Source organism: Equus caballus, chromosome 2 (assembly GCF_041296265.1).
Source record: "Equus caballus isolate H_3958 breed thoroughbred chromosome 2, TB-T2T, whole genome shotgun sequence".
Lineage (NCBI taxonomy): Eukaryota > Metazoa > Chordata > Mammalia > Perissodactyla > Equidae > Equus > Equus caballus.
Genome location: NC_091685.1, coordinates 83,411,600 through 83,417,320, shown reverse-complemented (window position 1 = coordinate 83,417,320; position 5,721 = coordinate 83,411,600).

Genomic DNA, 5,721 nt, shown 5'->3' with positions numbered 1-5,721 from the left:
GATAGTGAGACAGGTGAAGAAGTGAATAGCTTGATTAGCAACATTTAGATACCCAAGAAAAAAATGTCTCACAAGCAGTTGGATAGAGAAGTTTAGAGTTTAATCTAGAGTTAAGTCTGGAGTTTAAATCCGGGGATTTCTATTCATGGAAGTTTTTTTCAGAAATTAATGGTTGGCTGTGATGAGGTCAGAGCAACAAGGAATGGTGAATGGTAAACAATGAAAAGAAGAATCACATAGTGCCAAACCAGGTAATTACCTCTGATACCCCTTCCCTATTTGATAATTACCAAAAAAAAAAAAAAAAAAATCTCTTTATCTCTGTAATTCTTCCTCATAACCAATAATTTCCTTTCACTTAAGGCGCCTTCTTTAGTTCTCACCAGATTGAACAAATTTACTTACAAATCCTACAGAATGTGTGTTTTTTAATACATTTCCATTTTGATATGAAATCTTCAAACACTCTTTTTACTGTGTTCAAAAGCATTGATTTTGTAGAAACAAAACTGTCACCAAACACACACAGCACATGGGAGACCTAATATCCCAGGTTGCTTCTTTAGGAGACATGGCATCTGGTCTAACACGGAAAGATAGAGAACAAGATAGCGAGAGAGAGAGAGAGAGAGATGGAGATAGATAGAGACTTTAAAAACAATATTAGAGCAATGTACTCAATTCATTACTTTGTATATTGTTACATACTATATTGCATATAATATATAGCATATTATATGTATTATAGTTTATATATTTTTTAAGTTCAGATTGTGATAAATTCAGGTAGGTATTATACACAAAAACTGTTCTTTCAACAAAACTGTTTTTTCTGGCACTGATTTGTCATATCAGCAACATTACATATTGAATTCTTGAATATTTGCATAATTAAACAAGAAATACTTTGTTTTGCATTTTGTAACCAAGTTTTTAGTATTACAGAAGTACTAGGAGAAAAACAGGGAATATGTTGATGAGAAACCAGTGTCAAAACCAATAAACTCAGCTTTGTATACTATGTGCAATGATCATTTATATTCCCTCCATCCCCAGGATACTTAAATGATCTGCCAACAACAGCTGTCAGGATAAATGAGTGTGTACCACTTGACATCAATATGGCAGATGTGTGTACTCATTGCAGCTGTCAGGCTACAACAGAAGGGGCAGCAAAAACTTACCAAAGCTGTGTCTACAAAAAACCAGAAATATTTTACAATATATGCATGTTAGAAAAAGAAATTCTAAATTCAAGGGACAAAACTGAAGTAAGCTGGTTGTTTTACAATGTATGGACTAAACTAACAAATAGTTCATTATGCTCCAAAAAATTGCTTTGGCATCATAAAAAATAGAGACATATCTCTTTTGTGTGTCTATCCATTGGCTTTGCATGATTCTAGGTTCTAGGCTGGTGGGCAAGAGAGATCAATTGCTTCTGTAAAAGCCATCACCACAGATCTACCTTTAAGATATTCTGAATCTTACACACAAACACACATCTACAAACACACATGCAGCAGCACTTAACAATAAAAGACAGTAAGACACCTTTGCATTTAACAGCATTATTGACAAACTACTCAAAAAATTTCCCTCATCCAGGTTTCATCCAGCAAATTTGACGGTAAATAATAAGACAATCATTTGGCAATGATGGTGTCTATTTTTGCCGCCTATTCAGGATTGCTTGCATTTAATATTTGGACTTCTTTGGTCTTTTTATAGGTATTTGTGTTCCAAAGAATTAAGTAGAATACATGCGTGGTTGTGCTGCACTTCTTTGATGATACTTTCCATCAAAGCTAAGTTTGTTCTCTGTGGCCTGTAGCCCAAATTCACATTTCTTTTCCTAATGTGGTCAAGGAACTGGCTGAAAAATGCAAGGAAAGCCATTGGTAAGCATATTAGAAGACTCCTATCTCAGCGGTAGAAAGCAGACTACAGTCAGGAAACACATCACAGCCTGAGCAGGAAGATGGAACAGTGTGAAAAAACACAAGTAAAAATGCGCACCAAAACATCTTTTCCTATAAAAGAAATTAACTCTACACTGTAACTGCCAAAAGCTTTCCAAGCCTAACCAAGCCTTTTATTGTTTCAAATGAATACAAAGAAATCAAAAAAGTTTTAGTGTTTTGAAGAAAATATAGAGATTAATACTTTATGTCTATAGAGTATAATTGGGATCCATTTAATGAAAATCCATTTTTTTCAACTTATTTTAGTCTGCATAAATGCAAAGAAGCAAACACTTTAGAAGAGTCTCCAGTCATTCCAGACATTTTTCACTGATAAAAAATCAAAGGGGACAACTTCCAAGTTTGTAAAAATTGGCTGAGACTTGGCAACTGGCAATTGTCGGCAGATTTTCATTCCCTCTCCCATATTGTGAGTCTGGTTTTTGAGTAGTAAACCCTTTGAAGTCCATGGGAGTTCTACATGCAGAAGAAATTGTGTCTGGTGACTCTGGTCTTTGCTTTTTTACTCCCCCTCCCACATATTGCAAATGTTTAGTGTTGAACTAACATGTATTCATGCTGTATCTTCTGCTTTGTTTCCTAATGTTATAAAAGTTGTATTTAAATTGTATAATCCAGAGAAAATATTGATCTGTATGCTTTCCAGAAGCAAAAATAATTATTCAACTAAAATTAGTAATATACATTATGCATTAAGCAAATAGTGCTTAAAACCACTACATAGAACTGGAAGGTAAATTTTAAAATGTATGTACGTATAAACTTCAGGGAAATGATCCAGAAAAGTATTTCAATTAACTTATAAATTAGTTTACCTCTCTCTGTCTCTGTCTGCCTCCCCCTACCCGGCTCTCTCTCTTGGTGTCTCCCTCTCTGTGTCTCTGTCTCTCGCTGTGTCTCTGTCTCTGTCTCTGTCTCTCTCTCTCTTAGTTATAAGACTTTAAAAAGTGGAATCTTTTGGCCTCAAATTTTCCACATCAGTGTCTAGTCTAAAATGGAATTTCTTTTGAGGGCTTAAGTAAAACCTGTCTAGCTATTTGTGAGTTATGTGAAAATAGAAGAAATGTACTTCTCCAGTTATAAAAAATACTGCTAAGATTTTTCTTTTTGCTCATGTAAATCAAATGGAGCCAAAGCTATAAACTTCAGACTTAGGAAGATTCGCATCCCATTGAGGAAAGAAAACGTAGCTGAATTCAGTGAAAATCTTCTAAGCATTTTTGTTCTTAATTTATGGAACGTGAAGAAAAGTAGTTTGAGCATACCCAGTAAAACATGTCTGTCTACCTGTCTGAAAGGTCACAGAATTCATTTCTTAGGGTAGTTACAGTACCTGTCTGTGTGCACGAGCTCCCTCATTCATCCTCTATCTCTCTCTCATCCTAAAGCCTAGGAAAATTAAGTGAAAAAAGCATAGTTCAATATTAAAAGGAAGATTATTAAGAATTTGAAAATCAAGAGATTGCTAAATGAATAACCGATAAATAATTTAAATATAAGTGCATGTTGTATATATATATGAAGCATTTTTAATGACAAAACACTAGGATTATGTTTGGATTACAGATTAAGTTCTCTGCTTTCTGATTTATACATATTACATGCTGTGTGTACTTCACTCTTGCTCCAGATGAATCCAGCCATGCTCCACCTTATCTCATTCCTGGTCCCATTTCCAAACACTTACCCAGTCTCTCGTTTTAGTCCAAAACTATGATTTCTGAAACCCTAGTTTATAAGCATTTTCTACTTTATTGCTTTAAGTAACCCAAGAAATGTGCTAATTTTCCCATAACTTTGAAATGGAAGCAGTGCCACCTGTAATTGTCTTCTCTCTGAGTTGTAAGTGGAAGGGTTGGCACTTTCTTCCGTCCCCACTTCCTATTTTTTTTTTTAAAATTCTTCATCACTCTCTCTCATCCTTTTGCATCCTTTTAACTATATGTCACTTCCTTACATTCCATAACATATCAAAGTCTTTCTCTTTCCTACTCTATTTTCCTAACATCTTGAGCTACATCATCATTTGGGTAGATGACCATGTCAATGCCCTGGTTTTCTGGTTCCAACACTTCTACACAATTTCACCGTGCCTGCCTCCACCTATCGGTTCGCATTACACTGCCACAGGCCAAGATGTCCATTTTCAACTCGCCTTATTGTCACTGCCTCCAAACTAACTCCTTGATTCAGGTTTCCTCCTCCTTTCTCCAATCCGTTCTCCATTTTGATTTCTAAACATAACTTTAGCTATCTACAAGCACTTTAATGTACAGTCCTTCAGGTCTTGGCTTCTCTATAACCACATAATTAGACTTCACCTCTACATCTTAGTCTATAAACTCCCAATTTTCTCTCTTGACTTATTGCTATGAAAGGTAACAATCAGACACTTTCCTGCCCCGTCCCATGCCTCTCTGTTACCAATTTTATTATTTGATGATTTTTCTCTTGGTTCCTTTTTTAACTTTATGTACAACATTTAAATCTCTATATATTAAACAGTTTTAAGGAGTATGTCTTAAACCTTAATTATATAAGAAGAGGAATATGAAACTATTACTTCTGGAGAGTAGAACAAGGTTATAAGACTTTTGCTTTTCATTCTATACCTCTCTGTACTGACTTACCTGTCCTTGAGTTGTTTGTGAAATAAAAATAAATAAAATGGAGACTTGATCATGACATTCACTTCAATGAATGCTGATTTCCTCGGAAAGATTAGCTTTTCTATACTCCCATCATGTGGCAATTCATATGAATCTCCTGTCCCCCCAGACCTCAGTATTTATGTTTGTTTTCCTGCTTTACAATGTCGTTCCTGCTCATCTTAGAGCTTATCCAAGTCCTGGCCAGCTTGCCTAGAACTATGCCTTCACACTGCAGACAGGCTTTATTACCAGATGTACGAATTGCACAGCTGCAAATTCTACCTAAAAATTCACAAATGTTCGTTATCCAGCATATTCTGAACCTGTGTTCTATATGCAATTCTTGATTTTTTAATCTAGCAAATCTGTCAGAAGGAAGATCAGAGTTGCCACATCCTTGAGTTAATACCATTGAACAAAAGTTCAACTCCCCTCCTACAGCCGGATTCCAGTTTGCTTTCCCCTGGCCTTGTCCCCGCTGTTCATGTTCTCCTCCACAAACACCATCCCGCCAGTGGAAGCAGCGGTCATGCTGGTAAGGCCCCAGGGGTCCTCAGGGTCAAACTTATACAAATTAGAACTTAATGTTCAATTTCTTTGTTCCCTCCAGCTCCTCTTGGCTAAACGATAAGTAGCTCCAAATCGAAGAGAATTTTTTGCCTCATGTAGAAATGGTTTAAACTCACATAAGGGAGCCTATAAGCATTTTTACAAGTAATAATATGATGGAACTCAAAAGCTTTCAGTATATTTTCTTTTAGCAACTTTCCCTAGCTTCATGCACAATATGCATTTATTTTTCCCCAAATTCAACCATTTCAGCAGAGCTCTCATTTGGGGGAATATATTTCCTTTTACGTTTTATTCCCATGTTTAAACAAATGAACTTTTTCTTTCACCACATGTGTTTTTCAAAAGCGAACTTTCCATTTCATATTGTGTATGACAGTAGCTAGCCCAAGTTCCATGATTCTTAGGCAGGGCTCTGAGTTCTGGTCCCCAAACCAGATGAGATGCACTCGTCACTCAGCCAAGGCAGCATTCACCAGAAGGAAACTCCTAAGGCTGCTTGAAAGAAAGAGCCA